This window comes from Numida meleagris, chromosome 2 (genome assembly GCF_002078875.1).
Source record: "Numida meleagris isolate 19003 breed g44 Domestic line chromosome 2, NumMel1.0, whole genome shotgun sequence".
Taxonomy (NCBI): Eukaryota; Metazoa; Chordata; class Aves; order Galliformes; family Numididae; genus Numida; species Numida meleagris.
The window spans coordinates 11803062-11818676 of record NC_034410.1 but is presented as its reverse complement, the minus strand read 5'-3'; the positions used below and the strand labels follow the sequence as shown (position 1 = coordinate 11818676).

At 35.1% G+C, this 15615-nt stretch overlaps 1 long non-coding RNA gene across 3 annotated transcripts; it reads right to left on the bottom strand.

The window, feature by feature from the left end:
* Window positions 6696-14770, bottom strand: LOC110394159. Of its 3 annotated transcripts, none has more exons than XR_002435397.1 (5): window positions 14546-14770; window positions 13164-13253; window positions 11550-11701; window positions 9026-9187; window positions 6696-8923 (listed from the first exon to the last, which is right to left on the bottom strand). It is a non-coding gene; the product is annotated as an uncharacterized LOC110394159 (long non-coding RNA). The 3 variants fall into 3 exon arrangements; XR_002435399.1 differs by having other exon boundaries at window positions 14559-14770; XR_002435398.1 differs by lacking the exon at window positions 9026-9187.

Here is a 15615-nt window from a genome sequence, read left to right as displayed (position 1 = left end):
AGCTAGACTTTAGCTAGATAGTTGGAATTGTCATCAATACTTTTGCAAAAGTTTTATTTTAGTAACAAGATCTTGTTTTTCTTTCATACAAAAATATCAAAAGGAGCATGGCTTGTTGTCATACCACAATGAGGAACTGGTCCTGTGCTGCAAGGGAAAAACATCATAAAATGTACTTACCCCGTGAGACTTTCTTGTACCATCTGAGTACTACCCTGAAGTAGGAGAAAGGACAATTCATGCTTGCCCACAATACCATGGTTTTCTGTATTATTGCAGTTAAATATTTTTACTGGCAATAGCCCTGATCAACCGTCTGATGCGTTTCTTTGTGGGCAATTCAAAGCCCCATCAGGTCAGCTGAATGGCGTCTGCTGATTTTGGTAGGTTTTGGATTAGACCCTAAAGGATAGAGACCTGGCATACTAAGACTTAGAAAACAAGCAAACAAACAACAAACAGGCAGTATCTGTTCCCAAGGTTATACTATGGTCTTTAGGGCAAGTATCTGAATTTGAACAAATGTCAGTATACTTACTGGGGATTCTAATAGTTGCTTAAGCTATTAAAATGTTTGGAGAACTAATTAATGTTTGTGAAAAGTTTGTAAGTGAGCTAAAGGTGTTAGAAAGTATGTAGAATTTTAGTATTGTTAGCAGGTCTATTTTTAATAAATCCCCCTTGATCATAATTCATTATCCCTTAGAGAATTCATCCAAGCCTTTTTAGTCAACACTTTCTGCTGCAATCCATATTAATTAGCAATATTGGTCTGTTGGTTCTACAGTATTTACCATTTTCACTCTGGTTTCAGAGCACTGTAATTAAAGCAATTCTAAGAGAACTGATTAATGAATTGACCTGAAATGCCTTATTATAGATCCTATATAAAACTTACTTTTAAAATGTACTACAGAGTTTTGTAGAGTTTAGCTGGAAATCTACTGGAGCCTGAAGCCCAATTCTCTCTGTAAAACACAGAAGACAAAGAAGACCGAAGTATAAATTTTAATTTTTCCTCTACCTCCGTGTGTAAATCAGTCTTAGGAAGTGCAGCTTTACAGAGTGTGGCTCATATGAGAGAGTGGCTTTTGTTTATGTGAAAGATTAGCTTCTAATCCTGCCATAAGATATATATAAATATATAAGAAATATATAAATATATTTCTGCTCTCATCTGAAACTCCACTGGTTTCCTGAAAGCTTTTATTATGGAATTAACATTACTTTTTTGTCTTTATATCCCCTCCTTTGCTAACTGTACATAAGTAACAATAACAGGAAACTTTTATAAGCAATCTTCTTTTTCTTTTTGCCCATCACCAAGATCATTTTAGTTATTGCTAAGAACTAGAACTCTGGATATTTTTGGGGAAAAGAAAACATAAAGATCATGTCAGAAATCATCTGTAGTCTAACACACTATTTGTAATAGGCAGTTTGGTTATGTAGGCATTTTACTTCTCACACTTCTCCAATTAAAATGAATGAAAACCATTCTTCTCAATATTTTTCATGTGCTGGATACTTGTTATGGAATAAAGAGAGGAGCAAACAGATGCTTATGGAATTGTAGTGGGGGAAAGATAAAGGTTCATTCATGGATGGATTTGGAGAGGGGTGAAAAGGGTGGTAATGTAGTAAGATGAAGTAAATTTTCTTTATGCCTTGGGGAAAGAAATGAGAGTAAAGTAAATCCAGTGTGAGAGCATGCAGCTTGCTTGCTTATTTATTTATATATTTAAATGTTGAGGTTTGAATTAATTATCAATCCTAATGTAACCTTAAATGTTTGTTTTTGGACTATGTTCAGGAGAGGATCTTTTTTTGTTTAACTGTGTAACTAGTAAACTGCAGATAAGATTCATATGGAGCTACATAAACCATTGCTTTTGTGCTAATAACCAGATTCCATAGAAAACTAGGGTTTAATGAAAAACTGGCAGATACTTGAAGATGACTGTACAATAAAATAATTTGAAAATACCACAGACATTCATGGTTGTCTACTGAAAGGATATAATTTTTTCTATAAAAAGAAAAAAAATCTATCATACTACCAAGAATTGAAGGGTGTCCAATAGTATGTCATTCTTCTAAAGTGATATAAAAACAGAAAGTGTGAAGCTTCCATTTGCTGAGACTAAATGTTAAAAAGCTAGGATAATTTTTTGCTTTAATTCAATGAATTTACAAAACTGTCCGCAAATTTCAGGAAAACGAATGAGGCACCTCACAAACTATCCAATATCACTGTCAGAGCTGGAAACAATGTCTTATTTGTTTTTCCTTTAATCCACCCATCCACTTGTTCAAAATATACATACCTCAGCTCTATAACATAGATAATAAATGTTGTCCACTAAATCCAGCAGTTTTAAACCTTCTCGAATCAGAAGAATAACTGAGTATAGTAAACTGCATTTCGCTTAGAGTTTGACAGTGTAATTTTAACAGAGTGGAATTTTTTATCCCTTGATTTCACATAGAATTACCCATGTGCTTAAAATCAGGTATGAATTAAAGTCTACAAACTGAAAAAACAAACAAACACCTAACCAGTGTTGAGAAAGTTCTGCTTTTGTGTGAATATCTGAAGAAAGCATTACACAATTAATCCTGATCTGTTAAATAAACTATATTTCGAATCCAATATTTAACTAAATTGTGTTTCAGGAATACAGTGGGGAATATGAGCAGAAATGCTAAAGTGCATTAAAGCAGATAGAACAATTTGTTAGGTCAGGACCTATCTGCCTTATTGGCTTGGGATTTACTTTCCAGGAAGGATTTTAGGAGCCCAGAAACATGTGAAAAAATATTGTTTAAATAAGTAAATATAAAATAATAATCTAATTGGAAATTAGGCATATAAAAGAGTTGAGAATTTTTTGTGGTATCAGGGTTCAAGACAATTTATTTTAATTTTAACCATATTAACTTGCTACTTTTCTGGTAGCCCCAGAGTTTCATCCCCAGAGCCTTGAAGATTAGTAACTGCTGGTTTTAAGGCCTAGCAAAAAGGCCCCAAAACTATATGTCAACTATCAGATCGAGTTTTTTGTCAATTTGAACTTGTTCCAGAAGCAAAATCTCAGTACTAATATCCACAGTGTTATGCCCAGCAGTGGTGAAGTATGTTACATACTAAATAATTCTCAGATTGGATGTTTCCCACATCTATTCCTTAACAGTACATCATTTTTCAATACAGTAATTAATTTTATTCAAGCTGAATTATGATAAACACTGGAAATCTGCTGATCTGCTAAAGAAAAACAGCCACTGATTTCAAGTTCCTGAGATAAGATACAAAAAACCATAAATAATTTAGTATAAAAATAGCTAATTGATGTTTTCATTACATTTTTCTGTTTTCTCCCTTGAGAAACTATTTCAGAAATGGCAATTCAGCTGTGGAAACTCTGAAATTCAACACGCAGGAAGAACTATTTCAATTCCATGTTGCGATACTCACTCTATGGCATTGTTAAATATTTCTCATTTTATTAATTGGAATGACCCCAAGAAATAGAACCACTGACTCCTGAATTTTCCAGAGAATGAATCTTTTCATTTGAACTAATGGTAAGTTACCCCTGGAAAATTGAGTTTGCACTCATAATGAAGTTATGAAATCTACTGCTGAATTCATTAAATTGGAACAACTTTTATTTCATTATAGTAACAAACACAGTAAATTAATTTTCTCAACTAGGCATCAGTATGTGTTTTTTAATAGAGAACACTATTATATGTGAACAATTAAAATCATTTACATTTGGAGAACATTGATTATGAATGATGTTATTATCCCATTAATACAGCAAAGCCAATCAAAACCAAATGTTAAAGAGCTGAAAATGTGTATTTAAACTAATAAGTAAATTATGTGCAGATGTAGACAGGAGTCTGGAACTTCGGTACAAAATGCTGGCTGTGACTGGCACATATGATTAGCAAATTTGCACTGTCCCTTAAGGTCTAATTAAGCTCTACATACAGTAAGAGAGAAAGCTCCATACACATAATTACCTATTGTGTGCTTGCTTATCTATGTAAACTATTACTTTTGTTGTATTTAATTATGCCTGAAAAATGATGAATGTCACGTTATCTGTGTAATCTTATCAAGTGATCACTTTGCCTGTCACGGAATGACAACATTTTAATTCTTTACAAAGGAACACAACTTGAAGTGTTTTTTTAAATTATCTTCAAAATAACTTTTAAATGAAATTATGGTCTTTTATATGTTCCTGTAATTTTTTGTGTGATTATTTTTCCCTAACAACATCCATCTGGATAAATGGAGAGCTGTATGTAATTGAATCTTTTACTGAAATAGGAAACTAAAATCAAGCAGTCCTACAATGCAATACGAACACTCTACAACACAGAAAGGGCAGGGTCTCTCTGCAAACAGGGTCTCTGTTCCCTATCACTTTCAGACTCCTACATTTGTTCCACTTCAGACTCAATATCACCTGGGTGAAAAAATTTGCTCTTGTCTGCAGGCAGCAAAAAATATGCATTAATCCAATAATATTTTTAACATTCTCCTTGAGGACTTACCTTGCCTGAAGGTATACAGCAAAGCCTTCTAACAATGCATAACAGAGACATAATCAAAGCAGTAACAATTCAAATTAATAAAAATATTTATACAGCCAACTATGAAAATAATTTTTTCGAGCCTGATGCCTAACTCAACAAGAAGTGCTTCTCAATCACCTGATCCTCCTAAGGAAATTTAGGTCTCATCACACTGTCATAGAAAATTAGGGCTGGAAACAGACTTCTGGAGGTCATCTTGTCCACTGCTTGCCTGAAGGCAAGATCAATGATTCCTGACAGATGTTTGTCTAACCTAGTCTCCATGAAATGGGTACTAGCAGCTGTTTTTATCTCTGTCAGTTCTTAACTCTTGCAATTGCCTGGAAGTCAATAAGGTTATGACACTTGTGCCTTGCCCAAGCCTCCTTACATCAGCGAGTGATTTCTCACGTTTCTTTAGTGTGAATCCAACATTTGCCTCCTTCCAGCAATGGCAGTTAAGTTTAAGAATTATAATGACTCCTCAGTTCACTAATCAGTAAATAAAAATATTCTTGGCTAAAAAAAGTTAGTAATTTGGTCCACCAATAATTTTATATACACTTAGCTAAATTATACAATAGAGAAGTGGGGAGATTTCTCTGCTAACTTTTGGAAATGTTGCTTCTGAAAATCAAAGTCTACTTGACACAGATGTGGCTCCTGTTTGCACCACAGCTCTGCTGGCAGCCAGCAGTTTCATGTGGAAGCTCACCAACAGACAAATCAGTTACACACAGTGACTGCAGACATGTACAACGGCTGATTACTCCCTTCTTTCTCCTTTCCCCCTTCCCATTGTTTAAAATTACTCTCTATTTACCTGCAGCAAATGGAAATTTAACTAGACCACTGCCATATTCTTCCTTCAAGCTACTGTGCTATGACAAAGCATGCATCCTGCATGGTACACAGCCATCTGTATCCTTCCTGATATAAGTGATATTTGTCATCTTACCTCCGGTTTGTATTCACCTGCAGTTGTCCTAAGAAGCCCTGGCTGGTGAGGCTCTCAGAACAAACAGCCATGACCGACTACCTTCTTGACAGAAGAGTCTGTTGGTGTGAATATGTCTGGATGAGGAGAGGGGACACCCTGTGACATACAGAATAGTTTGACTGCATTCACTTTCCTATCTCTTCCCTCAGCAGCTGCCTTTTCACAACAGAGCTCCTGCATGACCTTCCTCTTCCAACCCAGGTAGCAGAGTGACTCAGTCAGATGTAATGTCCTAAACAACAGAAAGACGAAGTTAATTCTGAAGTAGAAAGATGAAGTGTTTTCTTCTTTTTCTTTTTAATCAGAAATTGGAGAAGGGTCAGTTTGTAACAATTTCACGCAGTAAACTTTCTTGACACTACTATGATATGGGTATCAAAGATAGAATTTTTGCATACAGACTAAACTGTTACTGGGGCTATATTTTGACTAGCTGTGAGAGCAAATAATCACAGATTTTGACAAATTTTCTTCTCCTCATTAACTTCAACTTTTCTCTGGATTAGTTTGAACCAGCTGTGATACATCTAAGCTTTGGTCTACTTCCTGCTCTGAGAGATAACTGGTAAACAGCACCATCTGCATGGAATAAGAGAGCTGAGACTTCTCTTTCAGTTAAAGATTGCTGTATTTTGTTTTGTTTTGCTTTTCTTTGCTTCCCTTTTGTTAGAGAGAGCAAAGCAGCACCAGCTGAAATTAATCATTTTGATGAATAAACAATTGATTCAGTCCTTGTGAACACCCAGTAGGATTAGTGGTACAGGAAAAGATTTGCACTAAGTAGGCGATCACACTCTACACCACACAGAGAAAATATGATTACTTGTGTATGATGCTACTGGTACTTACTGGCCTGGTGGCCACATCTGCACCACTTATGGTATTGTGCCAGAATGTCAGCTGGAGTGAATTAGCGTCTTCCCACTATGTCAAGCACCATTCAGATTGCTGCTTGTAATATGTCATTCAGTAGGCAATATAAAATTGATGTAATTATAAAAAAGACATAGCAAATATATATATCACTGTTTTGTTTTTTAAATTTCTTTTTTAAAAGCTGAAAACAAAGCCAAAGTCTCTGTCTCTATTTTTCTCTCTCGACTTAGAGCAATAATATAATTGTGATTGTGACTGAGGCCACGCAGTGATGACAACAGAGTTCTCACTTCAGTGATTGCCTCATAAACTAGTGAGAAATTATTTTATCCGTGGACCAGATTACACTGGTGAATTAATTAACAAAGTGGGTCAGACAGATTAACTGAGATGCTGACGTCAGAAGTAAGTCATGAACAGAATTGCTAGGCTGGACAGAAGATACATTATCTTGTCAAGCAGTTATTGGTTGAAATAAAAACAAAAGAAAACGAGTCTAATGAAAATAGTTCCCATTGCTATTTCTTAAACAAATTTTACCAAATGTAAGCTCTGAAATTCTTCACTATACCTTCCAAGATACACATATTCCCAAACTGGTTTCATTACTGTTCTATACTGAATCAAAGTGACACAAATGAAACTGCGTAATATATTAGTGACAAAACACCACCAGATGAGAATAAACTAAATCTAACTATCCATATATAATGACTGTTATTGGCCCTCCTGTACATTTTATATGCTATGTACCCTAAGCTATTCAAATTCTTGATTCTGGGTTACTTCTTGTTATCAGCTTTCTACCATATGGTTGTCTGGCATTGTTTAATGGGTTGTAATCATAGATCATCTGTTTATCATACCATCTTATCCTAGGTGGTATTCTTTATTTTCAGGCACCAGATACAACTGGCAACACAAGTATGTTAACCATAATTGTGTTCCTTTCATATTGACCATTATGCACTGTATTTGCCAGACATCTAGGTCTGCTCTATATTCAGCTGGCAATTAAAAGCAAGCTCTTACATTTCCATCTGTAGCTTCCATGTAATAATTTATAATAATGGGACAGCACTTCAAGATATCTTTGACCTAAGAGAAGGAATAGTGTTCCGGTTTGATACCAAAATACATAAATAATTTGCTTAGCTTCATTTCAGTACTAATTTCAAACAATATTTTAAAGCACAGTTGCATCATGTGTAAAGGAGTTTCACCTCCTTTTACAGTTGTTTTCTCTTACAGAGGTACCTTCTTCCTTGGATTAAGATCATTAGCCCGTTCTTGTCTTTATGAACTCGAACCATTTTAACATTTTTTTCCTTTTTTTTTTTTAAACAATATTGACCCTGGATCCTCTCCAGTCTATCTTAACACTATTTTCCTACTTTCTTTGAGCTGTTCCGTTTATTGCTTTCACAGATTTTACACACTTAAATGGCCTTTGTAATTCTTAAGTCCGTTGTCCATACAAATCTATGTGCTTGCTACTCTCTCTTATTACCATTGGTCTGGAATCCTGACATGTTTTCAGTTTCTGAATGTGTCTGTCAATTTGATTTGGGTCTTTCTCTGACGCATTTGAAGTTTCTGTCTTCTGCTTTAGTGGTGTTCTATTTTTTTTGTAATGAAATCTCACCCTCATGAGTTATTCCCAAGTAGTTTCCAGGATATTCTTTAAAACAATTTCAGACCATTTAAATTGTATTCCTTGTGTCTAACCTTTGCTATTTAGTTCTGCAGAGGTATGGCAGCTATATATAAATTAAATATAGAATTGTGCATTCAGTCTTGTAGAACTAAACAGATGAGTGCAAAGTTATGTGCTAGATCTTATACACTGTTTTTGTCTCATCTTCCTGACTGAGTTCAAACAAAGCACCTGAGAACTGAATAATAAATAAACAGAAAATAGGAGGAGGTCAAGTAAAAGAGGCTATAAACTTTCCTCCCTGCTAGCTCACTCTGTTGTGGCATGTGTCTTATTCACACCATGGTGGAGCAGTCATGTAGTTGTGCAGCTCTGGCAACCCTGCTGGGAGCACATCCGCATCCAGATTTATGTGTGAGACTAATTATTCACTGTTCTTAAGCCACTGCAAGAAGCTTGGAGCCAAACAGAATTGTTACTGGCAGTACTGGAGAAAGCCTTGGATTTGGATGAAGACAAAGATGCAGGCAGGAGTTTGGGCTTGTGGACACAATGACAGGGTTGTCTCTAATTGAAACAGAATTGGGATTCCTAAATTCTAACATCCCTCACATCCCTTCCCTGCAGTGAGCTGACAGCTGTGAAATGAGGATGTCTCTCCGCATTCCTGCCAAATGGCCAGACATTCACCAGAGCGCTGTAATAGGATCCCAAAGTTGCTTGTAAGTCAGGAGATATCAGCCTGATGCTCCAAGAGGGGATTTCTTATTTTCCTTGGAGATATCTGAGGGACACTGAAAAAAGGAAAAAAAAAAAGATCATTAAGGTTTCAAAACTTGGATCTAATGAACAGGCAATGCTAGAAGTAGGTTGTTTAGGAAGACTTAATTAGTTACCTCTTTATTTAAGGCATAAGCACACAATGTTTAATTATGTGGTCACATAATTCCACTTGCTTCATATTTGTATCCTGGCAGATACAACAAGAGTTTGAGTGTTTTCTCTCACTGATTCTTCCCTTAGAGCAAAGACTTGGATACCAGTTATCAAAGGGTTTTCTATAAGAAGGGTAAAAGATACAAAAAAACCTCATTCAGTGCTTTATCTAGATCTAAGATACTATGTGTTGAGGGAACTAGAGAAGCTAGGACAGTCTACAAAGAATTTGTGAGGGCTGGATCCTTTCTTTCCACATAAAAGATAGGTATATCAGATTTAGGACTGGAAGAAAATAACTACAATAGGTAACATACATGATATGACAACTGATAGTGCAGAACAACCAATCTGTTCTCATCCACATAAACAAAATTATGCCACATTCAGACTCAGATCTCTGCATATATTCACTAATATTCTGATTGTAAAGCAATAACAATGATTTACAACTGAATGGAGAGTATGAAACTATTGACTCAATGCAACTTTCCTTGTTTAGAATTGCTTTTCACCGTACTGTATAACTTGATCTTAAAGAGAGGAAAAATAAAATATAGGTTATTACATTCAAATTTCATGAAGAAAAATATTACAATGAAACATTTTATAATTTTTATATGTATTTTATACTTTTTATGTATTTCAGTTTGTAGTATTATTCCGACTGAGTGGAACATTGATATCTTGTTTTCTTCTTTAGTGTTTGTTTTTGTCTTTGACATTTTTCAAGGAATTTGGTTTTATTAATGACAGAATTATAAGTTAACTATTACTTCCAGGTCTAGGCATTAATGATACATTATTAACAACGTGGTTCTTGCGGGAATAACCTGCAATGAGTCAGTAATTAGCTAGGTAGGCTTTTGCTAATATGATAGACGAGGCACTTGGTATTTGTTGGAAAAGAACTTTTATAAAAGCTGATCTATTGAACTCCCCCCCACCAATTTTTTTTTTTTTAATGACTTTGGAGTCATATAAATAAACCTGAAATCAGATCAAATTCAGTTGAGGCCTTTTTTGATACTTAAATGGTAGTAAGAGTTGACTGGAAAATTCAGCAGTGTTTGCAAGCTTCTGCCAAACTAAAATAAAATTGGTTGGTACATAAATTCCAAGAAAATACATACTCAAGTTTGGTAACTTTTCACATTCTCATCTCAAAATTATACAAAACAAGTTGAGCGTAAGTTCTCTTTTGTATTTCAGCTCTAACTAGAAGGAACTAAAGGAATTTATCCCATATAATTTGGAAGTAAGGAAAATATGAAACTCATAAGAACTGAAACCAGCTGTACTTCTACTTCCTTTCATTGAGTATAGAGCGACAGATGATACTGTTTGTAGACGTCTCATCTATCACATTTAATCACCTCTTATTAAAATATTCAATTAAATGTATTCAACAATAAACTGTACATTTAGTCAATAAAATACAACATTTTTTCAGTTGCAAATAAAAAGGAATATAAATGAGGAGAAGTGGGATCTAGGAAAAGTTTTGATTTTTAAGCTTTGTTTCATAGGCATAAGTGAAAAAAGAAATTGGCACTTGTAATATCACTTATAAACAGTTTTTATATCTATTATAGTTGTAGACGCTGTGTGAAATGCTCTATATAGTTGCATGTAACAAAAGCCCAATACTATTTACAGCATAAATCTGGCTACAGAAGTCAGTGGCTGTGAGGGAAAGAGCAACCAATTTAGCCAGTGACTCTTATGACTAAATCAGATACAGCAAAGAGTAACTTCACCATTAGAAGATTTTTTATATTTTGATACTGAAAAAAGAATGAATATACTGAGTAACAGGCAATGTTACCATCAGCACCAGAATCAGCAAGATCATAAGCATCAACAGGAATTTGAGATTTGTGCTAATAGTGTAACTCCTTCCATGACACCTTCTTTTCTTTCTCTTCTCTGATTCACACCTTCTTTCCCTGCTCTTATTTCTAATTTTCTCATCTGGGCTTCATTTCTTGAATACCAAGAATATTATCCCTTACACAGGCAAGTAGTGATCACGTAGTTCACAACGTCATAGTATTTTGTACCTAAGAAAATGCATCAAGGTACAACTTTTTCTTGGAAAGAAGTGAAAATGCTCTGCTGGAAGATTCCCTTCAAAAGTATTCTTCCCAAAACTCGGTTTTAGGCAGGTAAAATTTCAGAGTGTTAAAATGTGTATATCCATTAAACTGGATAAGGAAAGAGCAATTCAGAAAAGAGAAAATGTGTTTTGATGGCTTGCCAGACCTTTTCTGAACTTATCTTGGCTTATTTTTATTGTTTTTTAACCTTGCTAAGCTGTAACAATTTCCTAATAACCAAATAGATGTCTATTTCCTAATTAGTTTAACTTTTGATTGTCTGTGTATGATATTGTATAAAGTAGCTGCAATTTTTCAATGGCTAGTTTTAACAAGTAGTTGTCCTTTGCAGAACCAAATACTTGACCATGGCTTCATGACTCACTGTTAGGACAATACAGATGTGATGCGATGGCAGTGGAAACGCAGGATGCTGTGTGGAGAAGTAAAAGGCACAGAGCATAGGAGAGAGGGCACTGCAGACCAAACTCAATAATGATCAGTTAAAGAAGGGCAGATGTGGGAGCTGGGCAGCACCTATTTAAAGAGCAACAAAGAGAATAAAGAATTAATATCTGAGATAGGTAAAACATACCATATACTTTAAACTTAAGTATAATGTGGTGTGAAGGAATACAGCAAGGTATGAAAATATGCAGGCTATAAAAAGTTATAAAAACATCCCCACCTGGACCCTAGGGGAAGGGAAAAGAAACCATTAGCATCGTACTACTCCCAGCAAAGGAAAGAAAGATATCCCATCATCAACATGACTGTCCTTAGGGATGCTGTTGCTGCAGCTGTCTCACTGTTTCTGAGAAAGACTGTCTCTACTGGCCCGAGGATACAGAGCTGTGGTGGAAATGAGCATGTCTAGAGGAAAGGCATACAAAATAGGACTTTTTGCATAACAATTTTTAATGTTATTATTAATGACATTGGATTTCCATTAAATAGATAATGTGGATTAGATTGTACTAGAATAATAGTGAATATTTACTGAATGCTTTGTCTATGTATGCATTTATTGTATTTTAGTCAGACTTTAGTAAGACCAGCAGTAAATTCATGGTATAACATGTAGGGTCTACTCCTATTTTTACTCATAAGAAGAGTTAATAACAAATGAAAAATAAGATCATAGTGGCTTAAATATGTATAATGTGTGATCCATGGTAACTGTACATCTGTTCTAGCAAAAGCAAATGCAAGTCGGCTTAACTCACAGTTAATACGAATTATATTTCATGGTGTGATTTGCATTTGCAGGTCATGGTCAATGCAAGAAGAACAAGTACACAAACAATTCTACAGCTCAGCTGATGTCTGATAAATTGATGAACTGGAGTATTTGGAGGATTAAGTATCAAAACAATTAAATTTACACCAAATCAGATAATAAAAAATATGCAACATACCTAAATCTGTTCTAAAAAGAATTTACAATTCATTTCATGCAACGTTGGTATGAATTTAATGAAATTTAGTTTTTAAATAATAAAATTTAAATGTGAGAACTACATTTAAATGTGAGAACTACACAAAAATGCTGATTAAAATTATACAGTTATCAGTATACAAAGCAGTATTAACTTAACCAAATGTAATTTGACTGCAGATTATCAGGAGTTGAACATTTTAACTCTAAACTGACCATTGCAGAAATTGATGCTGATATAAGCATGAATAATGACTGCTGAAATTATTGGTGTGAAATATGGCTTATAAACTTTTGGCTTATAAACTAAGGCTTATCGGAGCCTTACTCTGTCATAATTAATAATGTTAAGATGGAACAATAAGAGAGGTTTTCCTGCCTTGAAGAAATAATTTGAGACAATAAAATCTATTCCCTTCCAAAATGAATATGCAATTTGAAACCTTTTTTTTCCTAGCATGTTCCCCAGAAAAATGGCTAAAAATTACAGTTCTGACCAGGAACAGATTATATGGTCTAACGTACATATCCTGGCACACAGGACAAAATATCCACCATTACCTTGACTACTGCGCTCTATTTCCATGAAGTCAATCCGTATTTTGAAATGCAAGAATCAAGTGGCTTAATTGCTGATTTGTCTGTAAGCCTCTGGAATAGAGAATGTTAGTTTATTTAATACATAAATACTCTAGAGTAATTTTCCCCAATACATATTTTCCACTTATGCATCACCATATTCATTTGACAGGGTTCCGGAAAGCATAATCTTTTGGACTGACTGTAAGACGTGAAATAACGTGAGTCTTTTCAGACGGTGATGGGAGAAAAGAAATCCCTACACAGCTAAATGCAAGTACCATGTTATACATATTTCCATGTACATATTTCCCTTAAGAGCCAGAATTTATTCAGCAATTCTCTACTCTTTCCCTCCAACTCTGATAAAGATGCAGACTCAGTAAAGCAGAATCTTAAACTTCAGATTAATGTACGTTTCCAATATTGTATAGCAAAGATAAAATTAAATAGTAAACATAAATAAATTGATAAATAGTTTATATGGCCAAAATCAGTAGGATAATCTATTCTTAAAAAAAAAAAAAAAAAAAAAAAGGAAAGTTTTCCCTTTAAGAGATGGCAGAAGGAAAGAGACTTTGATAAAATAGTGCGTGAATCTTTGTCCATAGTGTCTGAATCCTCTCGATACTAAAAAAAAACCACAATTACCATTCTTAATCAGTTCAATGCATTCAGCCCTTACAGTCAAACCTTCCAGTGTTGTTCTCTAATGTTGGGTGTGCCTTGCATTGCTTAGAAACATTGCTCAGAAAGGCTCTGGAGAGACCTCATTGTTTACATGAGTGGATAGTGATAGGACAAGGGGGAATGATTTTAAACTGAGACGGGAGATTTAGGTTAGATATTAGGAGGAAGTTTTTCACTCAGAGGGTGGTGACGCACTGGAACAGATTGCCCAGGGAGGTTGTGGATGCCCCGTCCCTGGAGGCATTCAAGGCAAGGCTGGATGTGGCTCTGGGCAGCCTGGTCTAGTGATTGGTGACCCTGCACACAGCAGGGGGATTGAAACTCAATGATCTTTGAGGTCCTTTTCAACCTAGGCCATTCTATGATTCTATGATTCCATGCCAAGAAAGCAGTATAAAGTAAGGAGGAACAGGAATGAACAGAAGCATTATGGAGGATAAAATAAGGAAAAATACATACCAAAATTAGTATTTGGTCTTTCTTAATCATACATGATGTTAAACAAATTGTATACTTTCACTTCTCTTTCTATTCATCTATAAATCCAATCATCTAGAACAGGCATTGTTATGGAAAGGTTTACAAATACTTGGGCAGAGTTGTCTGAGGATACCTACTTAAATAGTTCAGATCTGGCTAATAAATCTGAAATAGCGACAACAGTTACTACTCACACATCCTTCTAACCTTCAGTTATCTTCCATCATCCATGAGAATCCAAGAAAAGAGAAACTTTCTTCTCTAATAAAATGTTGTTACTCCTGATATTTAAAAAAATACTTGCTTTTGTTCTTTTCAAATAGAGGAAATTCACTGACTTCTATTTCTTTGAGGCACCACTGAGAATGCTGTAGTTTAATCCCAGCAGGTAGCTCAGCACTGCACAGCTGCTAGTTCAATCTCCCCAGGTGAGATGAGGGAAAGAATCAGAAAGGTGAAAGTGTGAGATCTCATAGGTTGAGATAAAGATGGTTTACTAGGTAAAGCCAAAGCTGTACACACAAGGAAATCAAAACCAAGAATTGATTTGCTACTTCCCATCAGCAGCCACTTCCAGGAAAGCTCATCCCATGTAACAGTTTCTTGGGAAGATTAATGGCATCACTCCCAATATCCCCCTCCTTCCTCCTTCTTTACCCTAGCTTTCATTACTGAGTTTGATGCTGTAAGGTATGGGATATCCCTTTGGTCCGTCTGGGTCAGTTTGCTGTCTGTGTCCCCTCCTAACTCTTTGTGAATCTCCAGCTCCTTCCTGGTGGGGCAGCACAACAAGTAGAAAAGACTTTAACTGTCTGCAAACACTGCTCAACAACAACAAAAACATAAGTGTGCTACCAGCACTGTTCTCATCCTAAATCTAAAATACACCACCATACTGTTTGTTGTGAAGAAAATTAACTCTATCCCAGCTGAAAACAGGACAGAGACTTAATGAAGTTCTTGCTGTTTGAACCACTCATTTCTAAATTTTGAGTAGATTCTCACACTTGCAGTGTATTCATACGGAAAACATCTAAATTATTTTTGAATGTCATGTATCTGGTCAGCATGAAAATCCATCCACATTCATACAATAATGAACCTCAAACTTTATTTTCCCAGCTGACATTCTCATTCTCAAAATAACAGCCCCCAAAACAGTTTATACTGAGATAAAATGAAAATAATTTTTCAGTTTGAGAATTATCATTAATTTTAAAATGTCCAGCTTAGATGAATGCCACCTCGTATAGAACTCTGTATA